We start from the raw sequence: 21467 nt of genomic DNA, 5'->3' as shown, positions 1-21467 counted from the left end.
GATTAGACGTTACATTTTCATATATCTACATATGCTTCGGATTCAACCATAGGAGCACTTTAGGACAAAGAGAACAAGAAAGAACATATGCTATTTACTATTTTAGTATGAACTTGACACCGGTTGAACTTAATTACATTGTTATGGAAAGGAGTTTTTGGTAGTTGTTTATGTAGTTAATAAGTTAATAAATAAACCGATAACAAATGGTAGAATTACAAGATGGTTGCTAGTATTGTAGAAATTTAACAGCACTGTGTTAGACAAGCATGGGAGAGAAAATTAGGTAGTAGATTCCTTTCTTGTATCAACAATTTTGGTGAGACCATTCTTGTAATAGATAGTTTTCCCGACGAAAATTTATTTGCAATATCTTTTATAACTCCTTGGTTTGTTGATATTGCCAATTACTTGTTTATAAGAAAGTGTGCACCACATTTTTCATGAAAAAAAGAAACAAGTGAAAGAAAAGTGCTAAATACTATTCGATTCAAGGATATATTTTTTATACTAGAGTAGAAATGGCTATCCGTAGATGTGTTAGAGAGGATGAATGATGAGCCTTGGTATTGCAACAAGAATGCTGCAAATCCCAAGGCTACTGACTTTAATTATCAACCTGGGGTTCGTACAAACTTAAGAGGTATCGAAACTATATGTGCATCATACAATGTGTCATTCCTTTGTTATCATGATGTAATGGAGTGCATGTACTGAAATCAAATCTTAAACTAATTGTTGAAAATGAACTGCTCGAAATGGAAACCCTAACCTATTGTAAGAAATAGAGTACAAGGAAAGAAACATATTCTAATTGCATAAAGATCATGAACTAAATGTAAAATAAACCTAACTTAACCCTATTTATCACATGTGATGATTTAAACTAACTGAGCATGGAATCTAATCTAGGGAGTATTAATTTCTGCATGCATGTGCTAATTAAGAAATAAAAAGAACTATTTTTCTTTATATTTTCATTTTATAAATGCAAATGCTAATCTTTCCTTGTTCTTTGGTAGGGGAGACAAGTGTGGAGGAAGAGGGGTATAATAGTTGTGATGGAATGGATGTAAATTAGAGTCCTAATCCTAGCTTCAATGATGATTTTTCTCAATTCGGACTCAAAATAGGTTGCTACAGGATGTCTACAGGATGTACTAGTTCCTACAGGATCCCCTGTTTTATTACAAGAATAGGCCAAAAGCTTAGGAAGTGGTATAAAAGGTGGAATGGATCTTGGGAATGGTGGATAATGGAAGATTTAGACATGGAGGTGGTGGACACTACCCAAAACTCAAGCAAGGGCTTCAAGATGGGTAGATTTGCTCAATGGAAATGGCATTTTTTACTTATAAAACAAGAATTCAAATTGAGATTTTAGTGGATTTTGGCGACATGGGTGGATGAGGCTTGGATGAGGCGAACGAGATGAGGTCTCCCTAAAATGTAGAATATCCTAAAAAACACACATTATTGTCTGCATCTATCCACAAATTCATCTATACATGAGAAAGATTTATTAAATAACAGAAAATTACTAGTCTAAAATCCAGAAATTCGAGAACTAGTGAGCTAGTAAATATATCAAATTCCTAACCTAATCAAGTGAAAATGAAATGGGCTAAATTTTTTTATTAAATATTTTTTTTTGTGATCTAATTCAAGTGGAACCAACTCGATTGAATCTCATTAGCATGCTACAAATAAATAGCAGAAATTTACTGTCTTTTGCCACAAAGGAGTTCCAGAAATCTAGATTTGGGAATAAGAAAAATAATCCAAGTAGCTCAATGATTACTATGACATTCCAAATATTTTCCAAGGATGAAATGATGCTTGTGATCCTACAAAAGAACTTCTGTCAACCATTTAATCCAATCCTACAACAATAAATCATCAATACTAAATGCAGAAATAGAAAGAAACAAGAACAAGAGATGCATGTGAATAAGAAGTGACAAGAAGAAATAAAACGTTAGGAAAGGGCTTTGAGGCTCATAGGATGGACAAGCCCAAGGAAACTCAGATTCCTATGGAGGATACCAAGACTTAGAAGCTGAACATGAAACCAATCTTCCTTATTTCCATCAATACAATTACATCCCTGTAAGAAAATACATTGGAGCTGTAAAAATATGAGTTCTCTCCACAATAAGACTAATCAAAATCTACCCCTAGAGGAAAATTAAACTTGTTACTTATACAAAATTATTAGGAATCATTCCCCATGAAAGGAGGAAGCTTTCCCCACCAAAATCCCTTGATTAGTAGATCCGGTTCCCAATACTAGGAACTTGCATTAAATGGCAGGGAACACATTCCTAGATTTTCTCAATCATTGGAGTTCCACAATATGTGCCATAATTACATAATATCTTGTTGATTTATTATTTAATATTTATCCTCTTGTAGTAGGGAGAATGTACCTAAATTATGTCCTCCTTCAAATCTTCATAATTTGCCCAATATTCTCATAATATTTTACAAAAATAAATAATATTAGGCATAAACATGCAATTATTCATAAACCTTCCTAATGAACATATTAATGCTTAATTTATGGGCATGGGCCTTAATTTATGCTTAATTTAGAGGCATGGGCCTTAATTTATGTCTAATTTAGAGGCCCATCAATGAGATGCTAGATATCCTAAAATCATGTCACAATGAGCCATGTGGAGGGCACTTTTTAGGTAAGAGGAAAATATATAAAATTCTCTAGCTGGGATATATTGGCCAAGCATATTCAAAGATTCCAAGAAGTATGCGAGGAGTTGTTATAGTTGTCAAAGAATGGGAAATCCAATTGCAGATGAAATGCCTCTTCATCCACAAATCCTTGTGGAACCATTTGAGAAGTGGGCCTTAGACTTTATGGGACCCATTAATCTGACATCAAGAAAGAAGAGGTACATATTGGTTTGTACAGACTATGTGACAAAGTGGGCAAAGGCAAAATATTTAACAAGAGCTACTGAATAGTTAGTGGTATATTTTCTATTTGAAGACATTTTTGTTCGCTTTGGGATACCTAGAGAGATAGTTACCGCTCAGGGGGCTTAATTTACATCAAATTTAGTTGATTTAGTTGTGAAGGAATATAAAATAAAACAACAAAATTCAACTCCTTATCATCCATAGGCCAATGGCTAAGTGGAATATATAAATAAGGTTTTGGAAGGAATTTTGACAAAAAATGTTTGGTTTCACCGAACAGATTGGGTGGAAAGGCTTCCTGAGGCCTTATGGGCATATAGAACTGCATGTAAAAGCACAACCATTCATACCCCATACGAACTGGTATATGGAAAACATGTTTTTTTCCCATTGAATTTCAAATTAAAAACTTGAAAATTGTAGTAGAGTTGGGATTAAACCCGTTAGAAGCTCAAAAACAAAGAGTTTTATAGTTAAATGAATTATATGAGATGCATTTAGATGCTCTACATAAGACCATTCTTATACATCCACAAAGAACCAAATTACGTGATATATTTATAAAGAATAAGGAGTTCAAATCCAAAGATTGGGCCCTACTATTTGATTCGAGGTTTAAATATTTCAAGAGTAAGTTCACTACTCATTGGTTGGGACCCTATGAAATTCAAACCATGTTTGATAATGGTGATGTAGAAGTAATTTTTTTTTATGGATCAGGCATCTCATTTATAATCAATGGTCATAGGTTGAAATTGTATCATCAACCAATTTCCATATATGATTTTATTTCCAATTTATTTCAACAAGTAGAGATTGACATTGTGGATAAAGGGGGTAATTACCATCATCCACTATCATCCTGACTTTACATTTTTAAGAAATAATAATAAGCTTTCTATACCTCCTTACAATCTTTAAAATATGTGAAGGACATATACCAGTTATAGGTTTATACTTTTAACCAGCCTTGGTAGATTAATTACGGAAAAGGAACCCCCTAGAGTTTTCTTTAAGTTTTCCAGACTCTCTAAAATTGAAAATACAACTAAGAATTAACCATCTTGGGCTCGAGAAAAATTCATAGGATAATATTTGAGTTTTCTTTAAGCTTTTTCAGACTCATTAAAATTGAAAATACCAACGAGCATTAACTATATTGGGCTCGATAAAAATCCATAGGATAATGTCATAAAGGAAGTGTGAATAAGATGATTTGATGATATGTAGTAGAGGAATGTGATCTTAACGAGTAATGGTCTCATTCTTTCACGATAAAAGTGATAATTATTTCCTATAATTCAAGAATTTAGAACAAAGTTTCATGTAAAATATTGCAATTACATGAATTTCTAAACATGAATATTTTCAGTGATTTGTTCAAGCAAGATTATTTTCAATAAATAATCACTCTTGTCAATGATTGCATCAAGGGAAAAATTTTCATCAACATAAAAAAAATAAATTTCAGTCAATGTCAACAAAGAAGACATTTTCTAATTTCCTGTAATAAACTTTCCAAATTCCTGTAATGAAGTTCTATATTCCTGTAACAAAGCTCAAAATTCTGTAACAGAAGCTGGAGAAGAAAATGTTAGTTAGTCGAAACAAAAAAATCATTAATCTATTCATACAACCCAGAGAATGATGATATCAAACTAGTCGATATTATGAGCTTCTCAAAGAAGGAAATGAGGTAAATGTTTTATTTATATTTATTTATTAAAATGAAAATATTTTAAAATAATTGATTTAACCTAAAAAATCCTGTGCTATGCCTTTTTCTAAAAATTCCTATGCTATCATTACCTTACATGTAGAATTTAGATGTATAATTTCATGTGACTCTCTGAAAAATCGTTACCCTTAATGTTTAAAACCAATGATCCAAGCATTTGATAAAATGATTGTCTACCCAAATGTCTCATTATTCATAATTTCACCATGTATTTCAATAATTTTAAAGTGATGTGATATTTTGTACTCTCATTACAAATACCACAATCAATAAACCTGATGCTATTTCAAATTTTCTCCATTATCGGTCTATTGTTACTCTAAAACTTGTATGCTAAAATTTCCTACTCTCTCCCCTCACCCTGCTACCGAATTTGAACTGAACTCTGTTAGAAAATTATAGATTACAGAGAAATGGAACAAATAAAATATATTGCATAAATATAAGCACATAAAACACATAAAAAAAGAGAGACACAGATATACATGGTTCACCCAATTTGGGCTACGTCCACAGAGAAACAACCAGTCCTTTCATTTATATTATCCAACAGACTGAAGAGATACAACCTACAATAGATCTACTGTAATTCCCTCTTCGCTGTCACACAATATCCTCTCTCTTTCTCACTCAGAATATATATCTACATAGATGCAATACAATTCCATTATATATAGCGAGGGGTTGCCTTATAGGTCAAAAAACCCTAAATTAAACATAAATTCTACTGTCCGATCTCTGCCTAATGAAATACCTAGATTGACTACGAAATTACAATATTTTACAAGGCAAATTTACATCTATTTTTAGCTTCGGGTGCGCTGCCCCTGATCCCCCGCCAGGGGGGGCTCCTAAAGATCGTTGCCGCCCCCCTCGACTCCCCTTATAGCGCAAATATTATGGGTGGTGTTTCCGCCACATTACGAACTGGGGTCCAATGCGGTGATACCTTTGGATAAAGACAATAATCAAGCTCCAAACCCAACAATATCCCACTTGGAGACTGATTATAGCAACTCCATCGCTATTTCATTTGCTGGACAATGACTCCACTTTGGACCTTGCTATTTCTCATCTTTTTCATCATACTTGAAGACCAATTGAAACTGAGCAGAATCTTAGTTTCTCCGTAGTTACAACTTTTGTTAATATATCTGCAAGATTCTGGCTAGTGTGTATCTTTCCAGATTCAACTATCCATCTTCCAACACTGACCGTATGAAATGGTACTTGAGATGTATATGTTTAGTCTTGGAATGAAATGCAGAGTTCTTTGCAAGATGTATGGCACTCTGGATGTCACTGTATAACCTGCCCAATTCCTTCTTCTTACCCAATTCACCCAGAAACCTTTGTAACCAAATCATTTCTTTAATAGCCTCTGTAGCAGCAACATACTCTGCTTCCGTTGTTGAGAGTGCAATAACACTTTGCAGTTTTGAAGCCCAATTGATAGCTGTTCCACCTACAATAAACACATACCTTGTTGTGCTCCTCATGTTATCTATATCACTGCCATATCTGCATCAACATATCTCTGTAGAGCAATGTTTTAACCACCAAAGCATAATGCTTGATTTGTGGTACCTCTCAAATACTTGAGAATCCACTTCACTGCCATCTAATGTTATTTTCATGGATTGTTCATGTACCTGCTTACAACTCCCACTACATGTGCAATATCAAGCCTTGTTTAGACCATTGCATACATTAAGCTTCCAACTGCTGATGCATATGGAACTTTAGACATATAAGCCATTTCTTCATGAGTCTTGGGACACACCTCCGTACTTAGTTTGAAATGGCTAGCCAAAGGTATACTAACTGGTTTTTTATTTTGCATATTAAATCTTTTCAACACCTTTTCTATGTACTCACTCTGAGACAATGTTAATTTTTGATTCTTCCTATCTCTAGTTATTCTCATGCCAAGGATTTGTTTTGCAACACCCAAATCCTTCATTACAAATAAGTTTGCCAATTTTCTTTTGAGCACATTTATTACCTGCATGTTAAATCCTAAAACAAGCATGCCATCTACATACAATAACAATATAATATAGCTGCCACCATTTTTTCTTTTGAGATAAACACAATGATCAAAGTGAAATCTAGTATAACCTTGTTCATACAAAAACCTGTCAAATTTTAGATACCACTGCCTTGGAGCCTGTTTTAAGCCATATATGTTCTTTTTCAACCTGCACACTAGTTTCTCCTTCCATTTTACCTCATATCCTTGTGGCTGCTGCATATATATATATCTTCCTCCAAATCCCCATGGAGAAAGGCTGTCTTTACATCTAGTTGCTCAAGATGCAAATCCTCAGCTGCTACTAGACTTAAAATAGTCCTGATTGAAGTCATTTTAACAACATGAGAAAATATCTCATCAAAGTCTATACCATTTTTATGTGCAAAACCCTTCACCATAAGTCTAGCTTTATACATTTTTCGACCTCCATCTTCTTCATTCAACCTGTAAACCCATTTATTCTGCAGTGACGTTTTACCTACAGGCAACTTGACTAAGTCCCAAGTCTGGTTATGTGCTAAGGATTCCACCTCTTCTTTCATGGTTGGCTCCCACTTCTTCTTGGTTTCTACCTGCTGTTGGGCATGGAATCCCCCCCGAGGCATGTTTTGGGGCTCAAAGCCCATGTTTTGACCGAATAATGTTGTAAATCCCCACGAATTGGAGGTGCGGAAGTATGTTTAGAGTCATAGGGTTGTTCGCCCTAGTTTGTAATGTAATGTCAGCCTACCCATGGTCTGCGGACCATGGGATTGTATAAATAGAGCGAGGTTCTAAGTGTAAGGGAGAACCAAGGATAGGATAGCAAACAAGTCTAAGGGATTGAGTCGTAAGTGTGTCTTTGGGTTGTAGAGTAGGAGAAGGCTCTGCAGGTGAGTGCACAGAGGCCTAGTTGTCTGCAGCTAAGTGTGCAGACCCCTGCAATTGAGTGTGCAGGGCGGAGTCGAGTCTGTAACCAAGGAAGAGAATAATAAACATAAGTTTTATCCAAATTATGTATATATGTTCTTGTTGGCTTATTGGGCCCTGACCCAAGTTTGGAAGAGTTATTAGCCAAACAAATCCCGCAGCTACCAACCCTTTTGGCAACAGCCCGTAGAGCGTGGACTGAGGTCTCATCCGATGTAGCAGGGGAGGGTGCTGAAACTAGGTTTCCACACCCTTCAGATGTCTTAATGTGGTATAGAAGGGTCGTGAACCGTTCTGTGGCCTCGTGCCACTGGGTACTATTATCGGCTCTTGTGTAGATCCGCTCAAACACACTTTCTTATTAACCAAAGCATTACAGATCTGAACCTTTTATTATAGTCTTTAAGAAAACATTTAAACTTAAAACCCCATGCGTACAATTATACCAGATGATGCATAAATTAAAAAATATAAGCAATAAACAGATCCATGAGAAAACACAAAATGATTCAGAAATTCTTATCTTTATTGATCTTTTTTTCCAATACAACCAGATTCGCCCTGCATAGTCAGCTGCAGGGGTCCGCGCACACAGTTGCAGACTCTACCAGGCTTTTGTGCCATAGATGCAAAGCCTCTATCTACTCACCCACACCCTTGAATCAGACTTACAGACGTAGAAAATACTATCTTCACAAACCCATAACATTCAAGATCAAAATTAAATACCAAAAGATTGACTTCTAACCATAGAGCCTTGATCTATTTATACATTTCCATGGTCCACAGACCATGAGCAGGCCGAATTATTTTACATTATTTTTGGGTGGAAAACCCTTTGACTTGACTCATTACACTTCACACTCCGTGCATCTCATGGAGTCTTTACCATAACTTACCCAAAATTCCGGGCTTTGAGCCCCAGAACCGTTACGCAGGGCCTTCGCTACCCAACAATTCTTGAGTTATTACATGTTTGATATCAATTGCAAGTATACTATTTATTTACTATGCACACTTGTATGAATGATTTATATTGCTAAGTATACTTTACACATGCAAGTAAGCTAAGTTAGTAAACTAACGGCGGAATACTAGTAAGGCCTTGGGTAATAACAACGTTAGACCCCTCGAGTAGGGCTGTGCGAAGGTAGCATCTCAGGCTACAACGTATGGGTAAGTGCGTGTAGCGACGTGCATGCAGGGTCGAACCGCAGACCACTTGAACTCATCAGACATCTCCAGGGTGCGGAAACCTAGTTCTAGCACCCTCCCATACAACTTCAGGTGAGACCTCAGTCTGCGCTCCATGGACTGTTGCCAAAATGGCCAGTAGTACCAGGATTTGTTTGGCTAAATCACCTATGAACCTGGGTTAGGCCCAACAAGCCAACAAATGGTTCTGTTGCCAGGACCAGGATCTACATAAGAGATGTTTGATGTCGTGTCACTGGAATCCGACCAAGAAAAAAATTTAAGAGTGGTTGGGCAAAAATATTCACGAGTTCGCGACATAGGAAAATAGGAATCCACGAGTATCGAAGGAAAAATGGTCAGGGAGATACTTATATATGAAAATCCATGAAATTTTCTTTGCATTCTTCCCCTCCGAGTTGTACGAGTGGATCGTGAAGCTAGTAGACAATCAGGGAAGGTGTAGGATTGACAAACCGATTATGTGGACTCCAGAGTTAGTGTGTAGACTAGAAGCCTCGGAAGATAAGATTATGCACGCTGTGGACCATTAGCTCGATCGAATTATAGGAGGGTTTATCACTAAGTTCGTGGTAGATACTTCAGTCAGCTACAGCGAGGCGGAACGACGCTTCCTCAAAGGACCACGAGGTAAGTACGTTAAATATTTGAACACTTGGATTAAAATGCTATTGTGTGAAAAGCAAGTTATGCGAATAAATTGATGTTTGGAGCTACACAAAGTGGGAGCATCTATAGAAACAAAGGTAGTGCAAAGACAGATAATAGCCCCTTGATTTTGCCTCGATGAGAAAATGAGGAAGAGCTCGCAAAAGTTTCACCAAGAAGTGCGACCAGTCTGGTAAGGACGCGAATTCTGCGCATACCACCTCCACCTACACCACCACTAGTTTCACCATCTTCACCCCCATCTCTGCCCACACCACCTTCACCACCACCATAGTTCAATATGGTGAGCGCGATAAAATTTCCGGTGTTCAAAGGAGTAGGGAATGAAGACCTGGACCAATTCTGGTTCATGGTAAAGGCTGTATGGGAAGCACAAGGAGTCATGGATGACAATATAAATAAGGAAACATTGGTAAGCATGTTACGGGATCATGCACTAACGTGGTATATTAATATTTCCAATGACAATCCAAATGCAGGGATCACATATATCCAAGCTGTGCTGAACAGGGAATTTAGTAGGCCAAATCGGAGACACAGTCGATTATCGGGTTTAAGGAAATTGTGCTGCTTTTAGGAGAGACCCCCTGGGAGTTGGATCAAAGACTAAAAGGTATGATTCATGAAGCCAACATGACATTGACGGATGGATAACATCGCGCATGGTTTGTAGCATCACTAATGCCGCATCTAAGGATGACGCTGTCGTAGCAGAAGTTATCCACCCAGGCTGAAGCTTTAGAGATTTCAATGAGACTGCACGAGACTCCAATACAAGATCCTAGCCTAGGAGTCCAACAAATCCACGTGCAACTAAAAAATTTGTGTCTGGAAATGCAAAGTTTGAAACAGGACAGAACAACTCACCCAGAAGTGCGCGAGGAGGTATGGTGCATAAAATGCAAGGGCGAGGGGCATGAAAAGGACCATTGTCTAGTCTTCGTGAACTACCTCGTGGGAGGAGGGCCAATTCCATTGAGACCAGAGGCACAAGAAGGGCTGAGCGCGACACCTACATTATGGTGCGCAATTTGTCAGATAGGAGGGAAGCACGCTACAGATAACTGTCACCTATTATAGAAGTATATGCAGACGTCCCAACAGTTGTTATGTAATTTCTGCAGGTCAGTAGGCCATGATGAGCACACCTGTAGAAGTTATGAACTGATGATGGATCAGACTCCTACCTACAGAGTTCAGACTAAAATGTGAGCCCATGATCAAAATGCAGGGATGGCACGCACTGGATTTCAGGGGCAAGAACGAGGTCGAGGAGGAATGGGACTAGGAAGGGGTCATGGACAACTGATTTGTTAAAATTGTGGAGGGCTAGGGAATTATGCCCGTGATTGTACAAATTCAATGAGAGCATCATGTTTATATTGTACCCAGTTTGATCATGAGACAGAGGAATGCCCCACACTGATAGCGAGGTTGCGCGATAAAGGAACACTCCAGCCTCCCCCGACTCAGAACCTGCAAATGATGAGGTCCAAGCCGTGCAAAGAGGACCCGAATGTAAACATCAGGCTCTGAAGCAGTATCACAACAAGAGATGACAAGGGAAAGCAACATGAAGAGAGTGCTTGGGTTTGAAAGGCTCCAACAAAGGAACCAGAGTTCGATTTGGAGCGCAAAGGAGACATTCATGGAAGCTAAGAAGAGCTTCACGAAGGCCTCCACTTCAAGTAGTAAGGACAAATAGAACCAGAGATGGACCCTTCAATGATTACTACCTTTCTGGAGACATGCATGAAGTTGCTGTGCGACAGAAAGGCTGTAAAGGGACTGCAGGAACTCATCAAGGAGAACCGTGCATAGTCCGGAAGCTCGGGAAGCACACAACGTGAACAGGAAGAGAGATGAGATTGACTGCGCAAATCAGGGAATATGAAATGGATCAAGTGATTATGGATTTAGAATCGGATGCGAACGTACTGCCAAAGAAAACATGGGAGTGAATAGGCAGACCCACGTTGCAATGGTAACCTATTCAATCGCGAATGGAAAACCAGCAGAAGATCCTACCGATGGGAAGATTGCAGGGAATAATGGTAGATATCGAAGGTGCGAATGCACTTGCAGATTTTGAAGTGATAGAGATTGTCAATGACAACAATCCCTATCTCACGCTATTTGGAATAGATTGGGCCACATATATGAATGGAGTGATAAATCTAAAGAAGCACAAGATGATTTTTGAGAAAAAGACACTGCGTGTAGTGGTACCTTTAGACCCTGCGGAAGGATTGCACTACACAGAGCCAGTGTGCGATGATGAGAGTAATGAAAATCTAGTATGTATCTACAAAATCACCGCACGGGAGTAGGAATAGGTGAATCTAACAATGGATGGCAGGATTTCGTGGGAGCACGAAAGCTCCTGCACCTTAGATTCGGATGAGGAAATTGAACGATGGCAGAACCAGTTACATGAGGTAACCACACTCAATTGCAACATGATGGTAAGATCACTGCGCTGCATGAAAACAAAGGTAAGGGATCTGCCTATGTACGATGGGTTGACAGTGGTGGATGAATTCCTGAACGAATTTGAAAGAGAGGTGCCATAACAATAATGTTTTGACGCTCTGAAATGGGCACTGCGCGCTACGCCTGCAAGGTGGTGGTGTACGCATTGGAGAAGTTTTGAGAACTGGCATGACTGCATAAGAATGATACTTATATGGTATGGAAAGCCTCAACCGTGGATGGAAGATGGGCATGATGGATGAAATAGCTTGCGCGCCCACCTCTCTAGATGGGTACAAGAATATGGTACACAACCTGCGCAAACACACACTGTCCTCACGATCGGAACCAGGATCAATAAGTAGGAGCAGGCAAGACGAGGGCGTGAAAAACGAAGTATGATAAGACCAATCATGCCGAAGAATATACGCAGGGAAGCCTTTGACAAGGTGTGCGAAGTGCTGAACACGGTCCACCATGTGAGACGCACTGACTAGGACATGCGCATACCAGTGGTTCTATGGACTTATAGGACCATGTGCAAAACCCTGACCGTGTGAGCACTTCCAAAGCTAAAGTATGAAGCAGGGGCACTAATCCCTATGGAGCATGTGAAGCCTCGTCCACGCATTGCAACACCTGTAGATACGATGGTTCGAAAAGTTCGAAATGAAGGAATCACACAATTGCAAGAAACATAACACATTAGACTTGAGGAAGAAATCCGACGGGGAATCTTTAGACTCTGCAAACTTGAAAGAGAAAGGGTGCGCTTAAGGAAGAAAAGCGCTATGATGGGCGTGGAGGTCAAAAACCTAGAAGACAAAATACAGGAAGCGTTTCTCGTTGAAAAACCTAGGATGGTAAAGCAAGGTGCGTACGATCATACTGACAAGTTTGAGCACTATCACTGTGAATTGGTTAGTCTGCTGCCTTGGCTTGGACCACATATCGCCAAACGTAGTGACCAGGGTAGCGCGTTGCAAGTAGTAAAGTGTACGAGGCTAACCACAACAATGGAAGGTGGGGATTCTTCGCGAACCATGGTGAAGGATGGGATGGAGCCCCACATGGGTGGTGCAACCACCTAACTAGCTGTAGGAAGTATAGTATTAGTGCTCTAGGTAGTTGAAAAGAAGCACGGGACTATAAAATATTATGCCTGGGAGTTGTGCGATATTGGGGACGCATGCAAAAACAGAGCATCATAGGGTCCACGATCGCGTACGGAGGGCTGCTTTGCCGCATGGGTTGGCTGAAAAGTGACCGTTGCAGTCACTATTCATGATGGGATGCTTGATTTGAGGCCAAATGGAGCAGGCAGCGGGCATTGAAGACGTGATTTATGGGCAAGATTTGGGAAAATTTTCCACCAATAAAGCATTAATGGCCCAAAATTAGGGGGAACAGTCAAATTTGAATTCAAAAGGCACTATAAAACACAAAGGGTTGACAACGAACAACACTTGGCCATTTGAGAATTGAGTGATTGAGCAGAGCACTGAGCATTGAGAGCCGAGTGATAATTGAGCCCCTGAGTTCGCAAGTGACAAAACACAACCTAGATATGATGACAACAACTAAGGATGGTTTGGGAATTGAAGAGGTAACCACCAGTGAGGCTGCGCAGACCCTAATGGTGGAGGATGTTCCAAAAGGCATCGGGGTTGTGGCAGAAATCCAAAAATCACTGTGAACACCAAGGCCCAAAAAGGGTAAACAGGAAATGGCTCTAGTATGCGTGTCCCTGATGAACCCGCTGCGCAACATACTATCCATGTCAGAAAAAGGGAAAGCTATCACGATCGACACAAATGAGGAGGAAGAAGAGTTGCAGGCTCTTATCATCACATCAAAAGAAGACGAAGACATGGAGGAAGATATTCAACCTACACGCTCTGCTACAAAACTGCCCAAATATGTCCCTCCATGGAAAGGGAAGACCAAAGTGTCGAAGGACCTGGATGAAACTAAGAGTTCACTCTAGACCCCACTCCTCCTAGAGGGCATTGTGTGTGAAGGCATGCACCTGGGCCATGTGCAAACCATGAAGTTTGAATATTGGGACCTCACAGACCGCAATAAGTTCCCTCACCTAGAGACCGAGAACCTCATGAAGCAGAACACTTAGGGGGTGGTGACAACGTTAGAGCCGCAGAATTGGCTGCGTGGTGTGGAAAATGCCGGGTTGCTGCACTCACTATGGATATCGCATTTACACCGCGCGCCCATCACCATTTTCGTCATCTAGCAGCTGATCTGCCTGGTGCACGATGGGTATCTATGGCTAGAGGAGCCTATCCCCATCATGGCAGACCTAATCCACCACATTTCTCGGCTCCCCTATAAAGGAAAGGACCCCACAACCATAGCCAAAGGAAAGGGCAGTGATTTGGCACTTGCAGAAGCCATGAAGACAAAAAACAAGCAGGAGAAGAAGAAGAGCGGCTACACCATCTCCAACATGAAGGACAAGGGGGTACGCATAGCAACCCAACTCCTAGCCAACAAAGTTATGAGGAAATGCCACACCGATGAGGTACTGGTGCCGCTGGTCGCAATGGCCGAGTAGTGCATGGAGGGGGTCCAGTTCAACTGGTCCAAATTCCTCTACGAGGAATTTTTGAAGAACTATCATGAAGCCTAGGAGTAGGGTAAAACCTTCCACTACATGTCGTTTTTGTTATCCATAATGCTTGTAGCGGGGGAATTACCGGAGGACAGTCAATTCCCCAACATTGACAGAGAATTACCAGAGGCCGTGAAGTACGCTTCGCTCTGGGCCACAAAGGACACAAAATGGATACGCGACACCAAAATCTTTTGGGTGCTCATGGAGATGAGCATCCGGATGTGGATCAATCGGAGGCCGCGCCTGTCACCCATGGTGTACAATAGTCTACATAGTTTTGCAAACTTTAAAGTGGATATGCAAAATATTTTTATCAGGTCTCGTAAGGATCCAATGAAGCAGTGGATGAAGCTACCTTTTGTAGCCACTGACAATGTTATTTTTACTGTCTTGGAGACATGGCCTCCGGAATGGCGTGCCCTAGATCTGGCAGAACTTGAGAAGGTGACAGCGCAGAAGAAGAAGGATGATGCCAAGATGCACGTCACATAATTGGTCGAGAAAAGGCAGAAGGAAATAGCAGCAGCTAAGGAACGGGCAGCGCGGGAAGTGACACAGAAAGCCGCCGAGTAGAAAAAGGTTGTAGAAGCCGCAGCAGTAGCACAGGTGGAAAAAGAAGCAACAACAAAGGCGGATGAAGACCAAGCAACGTCCTCACGTGGGCAGGAGGCAGAGGAAGAATAAACAACAGAAGGGAGCGCGGACCCAGGTACCGCGTCCACACAACTGAAGTGCTCACACACAGCAAAGAGAGCTGGACCAAGGAAGAAGGTCAAGGCCTCGAAGTTTGCCATTGACCCGATCACCTTAACCCAAGGTCACTTCCATGACATCGGCGAGATGGTTTGTGATGTCACTAATGAGGCCCTTCAAGATTTTATGCAGGAGCACCAGACTGTGTTGGGGGCCCTCAAGGCGCAGCTACAGGAGTTACAGGTGCGGCCCCCTTAGGGGGGTACCCTCTCAACCCACCTCGCAGCAGGATCCTCAGAAACAGAGCAGATGTTGCACGCACAGATGGAAAACACAATAGTGTTACCGGAATGGTTCCTAGTAGCTGCGAATGGGATGACAGATTTGCCGTTAACATGATCAAAGGCCTTGGCCTTAATTTGGTTGCCCTTTCGCGAGAGACACTGTATCTACTATAGGATGGCATAATGGCAGAGCTGCGCGCTAGGGAGATCCACGCGATCCAAGTTCTTAACAAACAAAATATAAACATGGAACAACTCAGTCCACAACACGACGAATTGGTGTCGCAGAACCAACAACTGGTGCAGGTGGTAGATGACACTTGCTGACGTGTCCCAGAGCTAGCCTTTCCAACAGATCTACCAACAGAGGTGCAGATCCACAGGTTAGAAACCAGAGTCCGCGAGGCTAGAGAAGAAACGACCAAGGTTCAGCTAGAGTGGAATCTTCAGATTGGCGAGCTGTGGTTAAAGGTGCAACCTTCCACTCCCCCGGAGGTCTGATAATAGCACGCTAGTGCTATCGCAACGGGAATGGAAGAAATCGGATGTGCAGTGCAAGACTGTACCACTTTGTGGAGCAAGCACTTGATGTCCTCACAACTTTGCGGGATGACCCCAACATCCAGCGCCTAGAGACAGGGGCGTGAGAACTTTAGCAGTAATATGACAATGTCAGAGGAATTTCGCAGATAGTAGTCCTCACTTAGTGGCTTGCGATGACGCAGCAAGCGAAGGCACTGAAGGAGCTGGTGGACGTGGCACGACATAAGGAGGCAGTTCTCAAAGCGTATGTCCAACCGTGGATCAAAAAGGATTTCACTATCATGGTAAACATCGAAGGAAAGCTCGTGCACATACAGGGGATGCACACATTAATGCAGAGAAGTACCCCAAACACGGAGGTACCAGAACAGAGGATGAAATAGATTCAACAAGTAGCGTCGCAGTGCATTGCCGACATCAGCACAGTTCGAGGACAGTTGGAGGAACTCCATGCCAAGATCACTGCGCCAACAGAGTGACTCAAGGGCGAGTCATGATGTTTGTGTTGGGGGCCTGTTGGGCATGGAACCCCCCCTGAGGCATGTTTTGGGGTTCAAAGCCCATGTTTTGATCGAATAATGTTGTAAAGCCCCGCGAATTGTGAGCGAGGAAGTGTGTTAGAGTCATAGGGTTTTCCACCCTAGGTTTTAATGTAATGTTGGCCTACCCATGGTCCACGGTCCATGGACCATGGGATTGCATAAATAGAGCGAGGCTCTAAGTGTAAGGGAGAACGAAGGAGAGGATAGAAAAGAAGTCTAAGGGATTGAGTCGTAAGTGTCTAAGTGTGTCTTTGGGTCGTAGAGTTGGAGAAGGCCCTATAGCTGAGTGCACAGAGGCTTAGTTGTTTGCAACTGAGTGTGTGGACCCCTGCAGCTGAGTGTGCGGACTCCTGCGGCTGAGTGCGCAGGGTGGAGTTGAGTCTGTAACTGAAGAAGAGAATAATAAAGAGAAGTTTTATCCAAATTCTGTGTATCTGTTCTTGAGTTATTACATGTTTGATATCAATTAAAAATATATTGTTTATTTTTTGTGCACACTTGTATGAATGGTTTATATTTCTAGGTATACTTTACACATGCAAGTGTGCTAAGTTAATCAACTAACGGTGGAATACTAGTAAGGACTTGGGTAATAATAACATTCGTCCCTCGAGTAGGGGCGAGCGAAGGCAACATCTTAGGTTGCAAGGTATGGGTAAGTGCGCATAGCGATGTGCATGCAGGGTCAAACCGCAAACCACTTGAACTCATCAGACATCTCTAGGGTGCAAAACCTGGTTCTAGCACCCTCCCATGCTACGTTGAGTGAGACCTCAGTCCGCTCTCCACAGACTGTTGCTGAAAGGGCCAATAGTACCATGATTTGTTTGGCTAAATCACCTTTGAGCCTGGGTCAGGCCCTAACAAGCCAACACCTGCACTGCTTCTTCATAGCATTCTGGTTCACCTGAATCAGTCAACATTACATAATATAATGAAGGAGAGTATCGTTCAGGGGGTCTACTTGTCCTGGTAGATATTCTAACACCACTTTCAGGCATTTGAGGTGGTTGTTGTTATTGTTGTTCTGGTTGTTGATCATTATGATTTTCAAGCACCTTCACTTTTTTTGTGATCTCATCAAGCAATGTGTATTCTCTGTTTTATTTTTTCCTGTTTCTTTTCCTAAATCTGATACTTATACAAAACCTTTTCATTGAATATGACATCTCTGCTATTAATGATTTTGTGCTTTTCATAATCATAGAAGCGATAACCAAAATCATCAACACCATATGAAATAAAGGTACATTTCTTTGATTTTTCCTCAAGCTTTGTTCTATTTTCTTTATTAATGTGGACAAAGGCTTCACAACCAAAAGTCTTTAAAAATGAGTAGTTTACCTTTTTACCTGTCCATGCCTTCTCTGGAATACCACCATCCAAGGAACTTGAAGGCCCTCTGTTTATTAGATAAACAACAGTATTTACAACATCTGCCCAAAACTGTAAAGGCAATCCTGCATGCAATCTCATGCACCTTGCACGCTCCATGATTGTCCTATTCATCCTTTATGACACACAATTTTCTTGTGGTGTTCCTGGAACTGGCTTCTCTTTGTGAATTCCATTCTCTGAACAGTACCTATCAAACTCTTTGCTGCAATATACACCTCCATTGTCTGATCTGAAACACTTCAACCTTTTTCCTATCTCATTTTAAACCAAAGCTTTCCATTTCTTGAAAGTATCAAATACATCAGATATATTTCGAATACAATAAGTCCAGGTTTTTTTGGTTGCCTCATCAATAAAAGTAACATAATAACAAGAGCCATCGAGAGATGATACCTGAGCAGGTCACCATACATCGATATGCACAAACTCTAATTTTTTGCTCTTCTTTTCTTTCCCAACTCTGAGGAATTTGACTCTCTTTTGTTTTCCATAAACACAATTCTCACAGAATTTTAAATCAACATGCTTCACACCTGGAAACAAATTTATTGAGTGAAGAATCTGCATCCCCTTCTCACTCATGTGCCCAAGCCTATGATGCCACAATGTCGTATCTTCTCCTGTAGAGGTTAAAGCATTAACATAATTAGAATACCATTGCATAAATATAATGTACCAATCTTTTCTCCTTTTGCTATTACCAAGGCTCCTTTAGTGACCTTCTAGGTTTTATATGTAAAAGTAGTCACACAACGTTCACCTCCCAATTGCCTTATTGAAATTAGATTTTTCTTCAGATCTGGAACATGCCTTGCCTTCTTTAATATCCATTGATTACCATTCTGCTGTTTTATGAAAATTGTACCCATTCCAATGATTTTACAGGGTTTATCATCACCCAATCGAATCTGTATAGTATCTCCTTGAACATAATCATGAAAATGTTTCCTATCAGGTGTGGCATGGAATGAGGCCCTTGAATCTACTAGCCAGGCATCAATAATATTTTCTAATGAAAGAATCAAAGCATCTTGCAACACATCACCTGCCACATTCTCTTCATGATTGTTTTCTTGCTACACATCTCCTTCTTTTCCCTTCCAAGACTTGTAGCTTTTCTTCAGGTGTCCTTTCTTCCCACATTTCCAGCACACTATCCCCAATCTGGACTTGGATCTTCCTTTGATTGACTTACTGCGATATCCTAGGCTCTTTCCCCTTTCCATTTTTCTTCCCCTAGTCTCTATAGTCAAATCATTTCCTGATGTCTCACCGGAGCTTTTTCATCGCATTTCCTCGCTAAGGATTGCAGCGACAACATCATCAAACTTTAAAGTACTAGATCCAGATACAGAGTTAGTAATGGCCATAACTAAACCATTCCAACTTTCTGGCAATGAGCATAGAAATAACAGAGCCCTAACTTCATCATCAAAAGTTAACCCTATAGAACTTAATTGACTGGTAACTGTATTAAATTCATTTAAATGATCAACAATAGATCCACCTTTTGACATATTAATATTAAATAAACACTTCATAAGAAATAACTTATTTGAGGTCGAGGGTTTTTCATATAGTTTGGCCAATTCCAACATTAAACCATATGTTGTCGTTTCCTTTGAAATATTAAAGGCTACTGACACCACTAGGCACAACTGTATTTTTCCAAGTGCCTTTCTGTTGAGAATATCCCATTCTGTGTCTGTCATATTCATCGACTTCTTTGCCTTTCCGCTCAATGGTTGGTACATATCTTTCTACTGCAAATAATCATCCATCTGCATCTTCCATAGCTGGTAGTTTTTATCGTTAAATTTGTTGACCCTAAACCTACCATCTTCCGCCATTTCTCCCACTCGAACAAGAAACCCTTCTCTTCTATGAGTTTATCAGCCAGATAGACCTTCAGATCTGATACCAGTTGTTAGAAAATTATATATTACAGAGAAATGGAACACATAAAATATATTGCAAAAATATAAACATAGAAAACACATAAAATAGGAGAGACATAGATATACGTGGTTCACCCAATTTGGGCTATGTCCACGCAGAAACAACGAATCCTTCATTTTATATTATCCAACAAACTAAAGAGATACAACCTACAGCAGATTCGCTGTAATTCCCTCTTTTCTCTCACACAATCTCCTCTCTCTTTCTCACTCAGAATAAAAATCTATATAGAAGCAATACAATTCCCTCATATATAGCAAGGGGTTTCCTTCTAGGGAAAGAAAACCCTAAATTAAACATAAATTCTATAATCAGATCTCCGCCTAATGAATGACCCATATTGACTACGAAAGTATAACAATTTACAAGGCAATTTTACATCTATTTTTAGCTTCGGGGGCGCTGCCCCTGATCTCGCGCTAGGGGGGGCCTCCCAGGACCCCCCCTGCAGAGAAAATATTACAGGTGGCGTTGCCGCCACATTACGAATTGGGGTCCAATGCGGTGATACCTTTGGATAAAGAAGATAATCAGGCTCCACACCCAATAAACTCTCCTCCAGATAGTAAGTATGGTAACTACATGAGTAATATGTAGTGAACCACAAGGCTTGATAATTTTGGAAAAGTATCATGCTTGGCGTATTCAATTCCACATAGTAGGACTATTGCATTTTTAACAAAAATTCTAGGGCCACAACACAATAGTAATAGAGGCATTTGCAAACACATTTAATGGATAAATTTCAAGTGTTCGGGATATCACACTATGAATTTTAGAAGAAACCCTAGCCAAAATTACAAGATTAGAGAAAGTTAGGGAAAAGTGGTTTAAGGTAAAGGGAATACAAAATAAGGGATGGATAACATTCCTGAAGAAGTTGCACTAGAGTCTCGGTTGGTCAAAATGAGTTCCAAGACGGTGGCTTTAACAACCTTGGAAGATATCATATACTTTCTATAAAAATTATAACCTACAAGGGAAAGTATAGTATCATATTCCTTTACCATATCTGTTTGCTTGAACATGTGAAAGATAGTGGTAGAAGAATCAATTTTCCATTTTCTTCTATAATTTTTTATTGAAAATATGAATTTGTGGTCGAAAAATGCAATTCAAGCAAGGGGATACTACATTACCACCAGGGGTTAGTGAAATTACTTGTTTTGTACGAATTGAGTAAGTTAAACCAAACTTGGGATGACTTTTTACAGAGGAATGAGTTTAGGGTTAAGAGGTCGTAATTTAAAACCTTGATGAGGCAAATCCCTGACAAATGAAGAAGATTATGCTGAGGAAAAAAAACCTTGAGATGCTAGTATAACCCTAAAAAACTCCTGAAGAACAAAATAATGTTGAACCAGAGAAGAATTCCCCAATCCAACAAAAATTTGAAGAAAATGAGGGAGAAGAGAAAATAAGAAAAGAGTTGCAACAT

Source organism: Pinus tabuliformis, chromosome J (assembly GCF_031772625.1).
Source record: "Pinus tabuliformis cultivar Carrire ecotype Pingquan chromosome J, CPIR1, whole genome shotgun sequence".
In the NCBI taxonomy this organism is placed as follows: Eukaryota; Viridiplantae; Streptophyta; class Pinopsida; order Pinales; family Pinaceae; genus Pinus; species Pinus tabuliformis.
This window is presented reverse-complemented; position numbering follows the sequence as displayed.